Consider the following 12,540-nt stretch of genomic DNA (forward strand, 5'->3'; position numbering starts at 1 on the left):
TTTTCAAACATAGAACCAGGCTTTGCTACTTCCAAAGGAAATCTGTAACAACCAGGACTTTGAACCGGTTCAAGGAACGAAAACGAAAACCGGGAACTTTTTCTATTTCACATGGAACAGAAACGAAACCAGAAACTTTATTATTTTTTATGTTCCGGAACAGAAACGCTTATTAAAAATAATGGTAACCGGTTAATACCAGTTTTTATTTCGTTCCTCAAAGTTTCCGTAGCCTACAAATAAAAAAGTCATTCTTCTCCTGCGCAAGTTTCTATGACCCGCTGGGGTTCACTTCCTGTGTGACGTTCGCTGACTGACTGGAGAGAGCGGGAGGGTGGACTACTATCACGTCTCCACATCTTAAATAAGAGGTAAATATTGCAGTCTATTGTTATTCAAAAACGTCAATTTCAAACACAATATCAATATATTCGTCCACGTTAATGAGAGGCTCGCGAACATTAAATGACGTTAACCTCTGTTAGCCTATCAATGCATAGGGCCTGACTAGCCTTTGGTAACACACTAAACGAATTATCTTTCATTTTTGGCACTTTTTCTGTTTGTGTAGATGGGAAGACATACTGAGAATCCAAATCGCCAACATTTGAAATAATAATTGTTTTGAATTATTTCTTGTCTTATTTAATGAAGGTTGTAACAGAATTGGCCTACATTTGGCTTAAGCTGGATGAGACAGAGACATAATTTTATAGCCATTTGTTAAACAGCTGACAGGGAACGTAATTAACCGTTCCGGGAACGAAATTTTTTTGTTCTAACCGGTTCAGGAACGTCTATTTAAATGGTGGAACCCAAAACTGGAAACGTTAAAATTCCGTTTCTGTTCAGAACGAACCAATAGGAGAAAAATTCTGGTTCAAAGCCCTGGTAACAACTGCAGCTAGTGAACAATGCTGGGTCAAAAGTCAACAACATTCAACTGACAACATTCAGGGGTGGGTTTCCCAAAAGCACCGTAGCACAAAGATCATCGTTAAATGGTAGAGCGAGCATCACAATGAACACTCACTCTCCTAGTTAAGACGCTTTTAGCGTTAAAAGCCTTTTGGGAAACCCACCCCAGATCAGTAATGTGTAGGAATGAGTCCCAAAACACTCAAACTGCCACATGCAGCTTTTATTTTCTCTGCATCAGCCTTGCTGTAATAAAGGACATGGTTTGCAGACTCCTAGTCTACTCTACAGACATATAAACAAGTGCAGAGAAGATCACTCTCACTCACACACAGTTTCCTCTCACTGTAATGCTGCACACGTCTGCAGTTGCAGAGGCACTCTTCAACGGTTCTGCTTTAAATAGCAGCCAGGCAGGGGGCTTTGGAACACCCTCTCCAGAGCACCATCACGATACTGACTCATTTTCTCCCACACAGAGGATGGATATTTTATTTATTTATATATATATATATATATATATATATATATATATATATATATATATATATATATTATATATATATATATATATATATATATATATATATTATATATATATATATATTAATCAGTAAGGTTTACATGTTTAATATTTGCTTTCATGGCCTGTTATTTAGTTGCGCTTGTATGACAGGAAGTAAAGCGTGAATAAGAGAAGTGGTGTAGCACAGAAAACGTCTCCGCTGAGATCTTTTCTGCTGTAATCTCCAGGAGTAGCACTGCTTTGCCATTTCTTCAGTGCTCAAAAGACAGAGTTGGTGTGAAAGTGTGTTGCCTTTCAGGCCATTTTTTTTCCACAGTCTATGAGTACACCGTGTGACTGGGGGAAAGGCAGAAGGAAGAGTGTGAACAGAAAAGGCTTAAGAAGAGCAGCCTCGCTCCAGCCACATCAGGCTGACAGTGAGCGAGAGCATATTGCAAAACACGTGCATGTATTTGGAAAGAGACGAGGCTGAAGAAATAAACACGCACTGCATAAACCAATAACTGGACAGAGGAACATTCAGCGAGTCTCTTCAGTGAACAGATCTTGCTTGGTGACCGAACTGTGAGATGATAAAAATGACTTCATTTGACGGGGTGGTGTAGTGGTTAGCGCTGTCGCCTCACAGCAAGAAGGTCCAGGTTCAAGCCCCGTGGCCGGCGAGGGCCTTTCTGTGTGGAGTTTGCATGTTCTCCCCGTGTCCGCGTGGGTTTCCTCCGGGTGCTCCGGTTTCCCCCACAGTCCAAAGACATGCAGGTTAGGTTAACTGGTGACTCTAAGGTGGTGTTTACATTAGACCGTATCAGCAGATCATCAGATTAACGTTTTTAAAACAATTTGCGTGCACACAGCAACGCCAATACACGATTCGCGTGCACACAGCAACGCCAATACACGGATACGCTCAGCTCCGCAGGCATCCTGCGCTCCAAATCACTCCGCCCTGAACAGCGAGTGCCCTCTGGAGGGTGCGCACTCCGGCCCTGCGCAGCTCACAGAGCGCGCGAGTGAAGCGCACAAGCAGTGATTCGGGACAAATAGCAGGAAGTGAAAGTCCGCGCCGTTTTTCAGCAGTCGCGTCACATGACCAACGTGGCATGACCAACGCCAGCGAATCAGGAAGGTGGATGTCACAGTGACGTCGTCCAATGACGACATCAGCTAGAGCTCAGCACAGCGTTTCCTCGTTCCTCAATGTTTACACAGCACCGGATCAGATACGTAATGGATTGAATACGTGGGCCCTGGCGGATTCAAGTTGTTCTGCCTGTGGAGTCGTTTCCCAGCGTTTTAATGTGAACGGACAGTGCATCCGCGACGAAAACGAGACGGATACGGTCTAATGTAAACACCACCTAAATTGACCGTAGGTGAGTGTGAATGGTTGTCTGTGTCTATGTGTCAGCCCTGTGATGACCTGGCGACTTGTCCAGGGTGTACCCCGCCTTTCGCCCGTAGTCAGCTGGGATAGGCTCCAGCTTGCCTGCGACCCTGTAGAACAGGATAAAGCGGCTACAGATAATGAGATGAGAGACTTCATTTGACATTTTCTGCACGGTTTTCAAAGCCACGCCTCCACAGTGGCACATCTCAGCACTAAATAACGCAACGCGCTGTGTAAAACGTTTAGGAAAGTCCTCTCAAGTCTTCAAGCAGGCCACACGGAAAACTTTACTTGTAAATAATGTGGATTTGTGATGATATACAGAGTTAAATTTTCCAGGATGGAATTTAGGAGTTATCATCATTTCTATTCATCAGTGACCATAGCAGAATCTGTGGGTTACATAAACAGCTTGAATATAAACTAAAGTTTTAAGAAGGAGGAACAGGAAGTGAGCTATTAATAGCATGGTCTGTGGCTTAGCACACTGGGTTTTGCAGGGTGGGTTACAGCCTCTACAACTCCTCATACAGAGTCAGTACACGGTTAGAAATCTGTATATTTAAAAAAATAAATAATTCACGCTATTCGAGCGGCCATACATTTAACAAAAAAAAAAAAAAAGGGTACAGCTCTAAAAGCAATTCAATATTCTACTAATCAGACACTTGGTCAATAGAGCACAGATGGCAGAGAGCCATCTCCTTCCCAGGGGAAATTAAAACAAATCAATAGGATTATGTGACATCACTTCAGGTCTTTCCCAAGCTCCAGTGGCGAGGACGCCAAAAAAAAAGGGCCGAGTGAACAAGAAGAAAGGCCAGGTTTGACCGGAGAGAATTAAATAACACACCAGACAATAAAGAGCGTCATGATAACCTTTTTTACAAGGTCATCTAATCGTGTGCAAAGGTTGCGTCTTTTTGTCTGTAAATGAAGCGGGACTGAATTCACCAGTCAAGAAAAAGCAACTGAAAGTGAGCAGGGTATTGAACATATTCGAAAGCATTATGGAAAATCTTTAAATGGAGTTTATCCATTTCGCGACCAAATTTTAAAATGCAATTACCTTTTACTTGAGATACATACAAAACAGGGTGGCACGGTGGTGTAGTGGTTAGCGCTGTCACCTCACAGCAAGAAGGTCCAGGTTCGAGCCCCGTGGCCGGCGAGGGCCTTTGTGTGGAGTTTGCATGTTTTCCCCGTGTCCGCGTGGGTTTCCTCCGGGTGCTCCGGTTTCCCCCACAGTCCAAAGACATGCAGGTTAGGTTAACTGGTGACTCTAAATTGACCGTAGGTGTGAATGTGAGTGTGAATGGTTGTCTGTGTCTATGTGTCAGCCCTGTGATGACCTGGCGACTTGTCCAGGGTGTACCCCGCCTTTCGCCCGTAGTCAGCTGGGATAGGCTCCAGCTTGCCTGCGACCCTGTAGAACAGGATAAAGCGGCTAGAGATAATGAGATGAGAAGTCTCAGGTACAATGAGTGCAGTTTAATAAGGAAATGAGCTGTAGGTTTTACTGAGCATCTTGCAGAAGCAGCCACAGTTCTTCTGGACACTTTGTCACACTCGCGTCTTCATTTTGCACCAAAACCCAGTAGTCTTCATTATGTTTTCTTTTTTTAATCTGAAAAGTGCTCTCTTATGTAATATGCTGCTCAGATATATTTTTTTCTGTAACATTTAATTTTGTGCTGGAAAATGAACGTTTGGAACTCTAAAATGCTTTTGTACTGACTCGATAATGTAGAAGTCATCAAACAGAAATCAATAGCAAAGTTTGTCTCATCTCATCTCATTATCTCTAGCCGCTTTATCCTTCTACAGGGTCGCAGGCAAGCTGGAGCCTATCCCAGCTGACTATGGGCGAAAGGCGGGGTACACCCTGGACAAGTCGCCAGGTCATCACAGGGCTGACACATAGACACAGACAACCATTCACACTCACATTCACACCTACGGTCAATTTAGAGTCACCAGTTAACCTAACCTGCATGTCTTTGGACTGTGGGGGAAACCGGAGCACCCGGAGGAAACCCACGCGGACACGGGGAGAACATGCAAACTCCGCACAGAAAGGCCCTCGCCGGCCCCGGGGCTCGAACCCAGGACCTTCTTGCTGTGAGGCGACAGCGCTAACCACTACACCACCGTGCCGCCAGCAAAGTTTGTATGAAAAAAAAAAACAAAACAGGCTGCCTAGGACTTTTCCACAGTCCCGTATGCAACAAATAAATGAGGAGTGTTTTGCATTTAGACACAGAAACTGAAATCAAAGTACATGGGATTATTGCTAATGCACAGAAACCTAGCACGTCAGCAAAACTGATAAAGTAAAGGCTCAGTGAAGAACAAACCTACATAAAAAGCTGCGTTCCAGGTCCTGGGTGCATTTCTTTAATGGAGTCTGAACAGAGCGAGTGAGGTAAAAGGAGTATAGAAAGGGTGGGGAGGTGTTGAGTGAGTAAGTGAGACACAGCCCTCTACTATTTCAGTAGAACTCTCTGTGTCTAGTCTATAGTACTGAAACCCATGCACACTAAAACACAAAATCAATAAATACATTAAGAGAAACTGGAACACCCAGAACATGTGCACCAACAACACGAAGACCATCAAGGTACGGAATTAAAGGAGTAATTCGGTCCTAAAAATCAGGACCAAAAAGTCAAACAGGGTCAATGTCGCAGCGGTCCTAGAATACACACTACCACGTGTCTCAGCAGAGAAGGTCACACATGCAGAAATAAGTATCCGTGGAAGGGCACTAGACTTTGTTCTAGAGTTGGAAGGGCACAGCTGACTGCCCCTTTCACAGCCGATATATTTATAGCTCATACATCACTGCAGTCAGAATTCAAAGAGCACAAAGCTTCTCAGAGCTCCATTTAAAATGATTGATGAAATACATTTTCAATACATATACACACTACCAGTCAAAAGTTTAGACACAACTTCTAATTCAGTGGTTTTTCTTCATTTTTATTAAATTTTAAATAAATAAGTCACGTTGAGATGTCGTTTCTCTTTGCTTAGTTGAGCGGTTCCGGACACATGAATCACTACAGTTGTGGGGGCATCCATGACCTAATGGTTAGAGAAGCAGCTTTGGGACCAAAAGGTCACCGGTTCAATTCCCTGGACCAGCAGGAATGGCGGAAGTGCCCTTGAGCAAGGCACCCAACCCCCAACTGCTCCCCAGGCTGCTCTGGCTATGCTGTACGTCACTCTGGATAAGAGCGTCTGCTAAATGCCATTAAACGTACTGTAATTCACTGTTTGATTTCAAAACGCATTAAGAAGGCAATAAACAGGTCACTAACTTTTGACGAGGCACCTGTTAATTGAAAAGCATTCCAGGTGACGACCTCATGAAGCTGGTTAAGGGCGTATTCACACCTACGTTGTTTGGTCCGGACCAAACGACCAAAATTTCCCTTGGTCTGGACCTTTTGGGTTGGTCTGAATACAAACCACCAAACTCTGGTCCGGACCAAACAAGCGGACCAAGACCGAGCTGCAAGGTCGGACTCGGTCCGGACCAAAGGAACCCTGGTGCGGACCTTTTGGAGGTGTGACAGCAGACCGGACCTAAGCCGACAGTTTTGCTTTTTTGTACCTCGGGAGCTTCCGTCGTTTGTCGAGCATTATGGGAAACAAAGTGCAAACACTGTTTCGGTTGTCAAGGGAACCTTACAACAGTCGTTCAGTCATTCAGACCAGTGGTAGGCTAGATTACAGAGTACAAAAAATGAGTAGGGGGCAAACGTGGGCCGAGGAAGAAACGCGTACCCTTGTGGATATATGGGCAGATGTCCACATATCTGAGCTTTTGGAGAGAACACACAAAAATGCCGACGTGTTTGCTGTATTCAGTGAGAAAATGAAGGAGAAGGGGTTCACGCGCTCCCCAGAACAATGTCGGCTAAAAGTGAAGAAACTCCGTCAGACCTACATTAAAATCAGGGACATTCTTTCAAAAAGTGGCGGTACTAGCGACTTGCGTGAAGAGCCAGAACTGTCACAACATGATGTGCGCTCATCAGCACTATCCTCCGTGACTACTTTTGAGCTTTGTGCGCGTGTCGTCTCTGACCAATAGCTGAACGACCTCAGGGCGCGTGGCTTTGTTGACAGATTTTGGTCCGCTTACTAAAAATGTACAGTGTGAAAGCGAACTGCACCAAAATGAAAAAATAAAAAAATAAAACTTTTGGTTCGGACCAAAGCAAGTGAACTATCGAACTATCCTGGTCTGAATACACCCTAAGAGAATGCCAATAGTGTGCAAAGCGTCCTCAAGGTAAACGCTGGCTACTTTGAAGAATCTAAAATATGAAACATTTTAGCTGTGTTCACATATATACACCGGTACGATAGTGGTATAACTGTATCGATACAAAGTATACCGGTACAGTTTAGTGCATCTGTCCACACTAGCGAGAAATGTTTGCGGTTTTCTTTCACGGTAGTTGAAATGCGCGTGCACGAAATGTTTCCGTGGTTACCAAGTAACTTCCTTCCGAGAATATGACGGATGAAACAACGTGTGTGTGCTTTTTGTTGTCAATGTACAGTCTGTATTTCTGGTGGTCATTTATTCAGTCGAATCGTATAAAACGCGCGAGGCAGTTGAGAAAGAAACAAAGAAAACGAATCTCCATTCTTCACTCAACTGTTCCTGGCATCGCTCGTCTCCTCAAAGCTCCAACAAACACATAACTTCGTCTTTGCTCCATGTAGCTCCACGGTCGTTTTGAGCCATTTTGACGTTTTATTTACAGCTGGAAAGCACGTGCGTATTGTACTGTATGAATAACCCGGAAGAAGTAGGAATGGTTCATTGCGCGTGCGCATTATATTTGTATCGATACAGAGCTGCTTCATCTGTCCACACTACAGCGAAGCGCTACAGTACCAATACTGTACCGGTACGAAACCCATACATTTGTGGGTTTCGTACCGATACAGTTATACCGCTACAGTACCGGTATAGTTGCTAGTGTGGACAGGTGTTGCAGTACGAAAGTAGTATCGTATCGGTACAAAATCCCTAGTGTGGACAGGGTATCAGTTTAACACTTTTTTTTTTTGTTTACTACATAATTCCATCCATGTTCCATATTTTTGACATCTTCAGTATTGTTCCACAATGTAGAAAATAGTCAAAATACAGAAAAACCTATGAACGGGTGTCCAACCTTTTGACTGGTACTATATATAAAACTAACTAACTACTTCAACAGTACAAAATGATAGAACTTTCTGAACCACACTGTATCACACCCAGCACAGAAAGCAAAAATGGCAGCTCATTTATAAAGAAAACAAAACGCAACAATAGCAAACAGATTAAAAGGTTGCACCCATTTTTCCGTCAGTTACAGAGCGGCTGACTAAATCCGCACATAAAAAGACTAACAGCTGCTGCAGTAACCAGGTACAGCAGATCACCTGTCTGCCTGAAACAGACCGCAGGGGCTCAAATGTGTGTTACGTACTGTACCTGAAGCTGCTCTCGATTCACTCAAGAATAAAAAAGGTAAATTGCCTTTCTGTTGGGCTGGAACCATCAAACTTTAATTGAATACATTTTACCTGTACGCTTAAATACCGCTAAAAATTCATTTACAGGGGCTCCAAGGGGTGATCTGGCAAAATACCATATCATGTTTTGTTTTTTTCAGGCTGGATAATGATCTATGATATGATTGTGATTATTTTTCCAAGTTCTTTTAAGACCTTTTCGGAAAGAAGTGAACAGATCGACCAATTCAACTCTAATCCCTAATCCTTATTGTCCTCCGTGTTGTCAGCCATGCTGCCAAACAAAACAAGCAGGAAATAAAAGCTAAGGAACCGCTTATTCTTCGCTAGTATTGGTTTGGTCGCATGCATGTCAGAAAGAACACAAGCTGGACCACCGAATAAAGTAGCGTAAGGTTCACAAAACAACATGGCATATTACCATGTCTGAACATTTTCCACGTAAGTGACCAAACACGTTTAGGATCACAGTGCTCACGTTCGCTCTGTAAAGTGAGATCATAGAGACATTTTAATCATTCATAATCTAAAATCATCATATCACCCACCTTGAAGGTACACAACTGGACATAAGTGTAAGTGATGTACCGTATATTTAAAAGGTTTTCTCCAAAAGCTATTTAAAAAGATACACCACATGCACCTCCTCAGATAAGAGACAAAAAAAAAGGGGAGAGAGGGAAAATTACAGGTTTCATACATTTATTTCTGAAAGTGTTGGGTCCGAAAACCACCTTTTACCATTAACGCCAAAGAAATGCAGGCTGTTTGAAACAAATTTTTAGCAACTTCCTCCATAAGTTTTCAAAAGGCTGATGCTATTGGTGATCGTTATGACCTCTAATTCTGGATTTTTCCAAATGTCAGAATCAGACTACACAAATTCGGCCCAATTTTGACATGATCTTGTTGTGGCAGATAAATTTCTAGTGTCGGTCCCAAATATGAGCGTCAGGAATAGTTTTTGTAGTGCGATATAATCGAAGAACAGTGATGTGGCGTCTGGGACGCACCACGACACCCCAAAGAAAAGTCTAGCATGTCACATTTTTTATTTATTTTTTAATATTCTCGTCTAGTTTGAAAACCCCTACAATGGGTTCCTTGATAGCCATGCTTGACAATTTTTTGACCCTCCTTCCAGACAGCACACAAGGACATGAAAGATGATTGGTCAGGGTCAAACTTGTAGTGTGGTCTCCTGACCAAGACACGACAAGACTTCATGGCACTCGGATTGCCTAATCTGACATGGTGACCATCATCCAATATAAATATCAAAAATATTGTGTAGTCTGATCCCAGCATAAGTAGATAACATAGATCCAGATGATTTTTCTACATGGCTGCGGATTTCAGTTTCTCATTACTACATCAGGTGTTAATCAGGCTTAGCTCAGGCTTTTTCTCAATTTATTACACATCATACAGCAGTTATATTACCATAGTTTGAGTTCTGTTTCAGTTTTTCCTCTTACTCAAGGTAAGCAGATCTGTCCTCAACACAGACACATGACCAGCATGATATGTTGACATAAATAGAAATACAGGCTGTTGATGAGGCTTTTTACCCATGTTTATTTCAAGTCTATAGCTAAGTTTGGTTTTAACTAAACCTCAGGCTTAACTTAGACAAGCGTTCATTGACATTAATTCATAGAACATTAAATGAAGTGATGAATAACTAAGAAAAAAGGAACTTCGTGAAAATGACAAGATATTCCAAGAGAGACTCAAAGAAGAAGAAGCAGCACACCTTTATTCATCACACGCTTGTGAAATTCCTCGCTGAATTTAACCCATCTGAAGCAGTGAACACACACATGAGCAATGGGCACACACACACCCCCCCAGAGCAGTAGGCAGCAGGCACCTCAGCCCAAGGCCGTCCCATATTAACCTAACCACACATCTTTAGACTGTGGGGGAAACCAGAGCACCCGGAGGAAACCCATGCAGACAACTTGCAAACTCCATACAGAAAGGCCCCCGCCGACCTCGAACCCAGAACCTTCTTGCTGTGAGGCGACTGTGCTAGCCACTTATACCACCATGCTGCCCAGACCATGATTATTTAGAGGCAAAAGGAGATTTAAAGATATGTAACCAGATCCTATTAATCTGCTCGAGATCTAGAAAATGCTTATTTAGGAAGTTACTGACTCAGTGTTGCAAATAGAAAAAGAATGAAAATGAAACACCCACATGACACATAACTCATGTGCTGCACACAAACTGACCACAAAACCATTTAGAGCTGATGAAAGCTTGTGTACTGGGCAAGTGGAAAAAATAAACTACAGTAGAGTGAAACCCCAACACACACACACAGAGACAGAGAGAGAGAGAGAGAGAGAGACAGACAGAGAGACAGACACAGAGAGAGAGACAGACAGAGAGAGAAAGACAGACAGACACACACAGAGAGAGAGAGAGAGAGACACACACAAAGAGAGAGAGAGAGACAGAGAGAGAGACAGACAGAGAGAGAGACAGACAGAGAGAGAGAGAGAGAGACACAGAGAGAGACAGACACAGAGAGAGACAGACAGAGAGACACACACAAAGAGAGAGAGAGAGACAGACAGACACACACACAGAGAGAGACACACACAGAGAGAGAGAGACACACACAGAGAGAGAGAGACAGAGAGAGAGAGAGAGAGAGACAGAGAGAGAGAGAGAGAGAGAGACAGAGAGAGAGAGAGAGAGACACACACACAGAGAGAGAGAGACACACACAGACAGACAGACACAGAGAGAGAGAGACTCACCAGAGGTAGAGAGGAGTCCTGATGCTGCACTGAACCCTGCATGTGTGTGTACTGCAGCTCTCGGGTCCCTTTCAGTCAGTGCACAGGGAGCCGCGTGTGGACTAAACCCCTCAACTACAACTCCGCTTTAGACTGTGAACTCCTCCGGCAATCAGAAGAGGAAGCGCATCCAGAGCTGAAGGACTCGCTCTCACACCCGCTAACAGGTTCCTCCTCTCCAATCCGGCGCCCAAAGTCTACAGATGCGACTCGAAGTTTCTCAGTGAGAGCCCGCCTTCATATCCGCTTCCACTCTCAGCTAAAACAAACGGGGAAAGTTGTTTTTCATCACGAAGACATTACTGGGGAAGCTCAAAGCCTCAAACCGGACGCTGCGTTCGTTTAAAAAAAAAAAGCCGGTGTGTGAAACAGAACACAGCGGATCAATCCCCCACCCTCCGGCTGCGACGTCATCACGCCCCGCCCACAACCAGCCTCAGCTTCTTTGGGTTTCCACAGAAACAGCTCACATTTTATACGAGTTTAGTTTCTACAGCCTGTTCACACAGCGCGCAGAATACACCCAGGTGGAACAGACATGTGTCTGTGTGTGTGCCGCAATAGTAGTGACATCAACATTATCAGCATCATCACAACGTCGTATTTTAACATTAAAATAAGTTTTATATATATATATATATATATATATATATATATATATATATATAAACTTTATTAAAATGTAAAATGTTTATTAAAATAATTGTATACATATAGATATATAGATATAAAACTTTATTAAAATTAATAAAATAATATGTTCACTGCATGTAGATAATCAAAATTATGTGTATAATTAAACAAATCTTGAAATGAAATAAGATGTAAAATTTAAACTTATCACGGAGGGGAGGGGCTGTGGAGTGGGTGGGGCTATGGGCGGGGCTCTGGCTGGCTTGGTTTCCAATTGGCTGCACTAAAGGTGAACATGTTCAAAGACAATTTTGCTAGAACTGGTGAAAACATCATAACCACTGAAGATGAACTGGTGTTTAAATAGTATAGCTGACTCTCTCTCTCTCTCTCTCTCTCTCTCTCTCTATATATATATATATATATATATATATATATATATATATGAAAGTATTTTTATTTGGAAATAATGTCTTGTGTCTGTAACTTCCCTTACGAAAACTAACCATGGTTTTACCATTGTTTATAGTTATTCATGGTTTTCATGTTTTTTTGGGTAACCATGAAAACCATGGTGCATTTTACCTCAATGTTCACTTAAAAATTTTTAGGTTCTAAGTAAATGTTAATGTATCTGGGCTGTTAATCGAGATCCTTCTCTACAGCATTGACTGTTGGACGAAAGCATGGTAATACTACAGTTAGTGCATCCTTTAAAA

The 12,540-nt window shown here is 42.8% G+C and overlaps 1 protein-coding gene across 1 annotated transcript in view; it reads left to right on the forward strand.

Annotated features, from left to right (window-relative positions):
* Positions 1-299: 299 nt before the first annotated feature.
* ulk4 (unc-51 like kinase 4) overlaps positions 300-12,540 on the forward strand; it is a 227,467-nt gene continuing 215,226 nt past the window's right edge. Inside the window, exon 1 of the mRNA XM_060922070.1 lies at positions 300-371. The gene's annotated coding sequence lies outside the window, so the exon portion shown is untranslated. The remainder of the gene's footprint in view (positions 372-12,540) is intronic.

The sequence above is a fragment of the Neoarius graeffei genome, chromosome 5 (assembly GCF_027579695.1).
Source record: "Neoarius graeffei isolate fNeoGra1 chromosome 5, fNeoGra1.pri, whole genome shotgun sequence".
Lineage (NCBI taxonomy): Eukaryota > Metazoa > Chordata > Actinopteri > Siluriformes > Ariidae > Neoarius > Neoarius graeffei.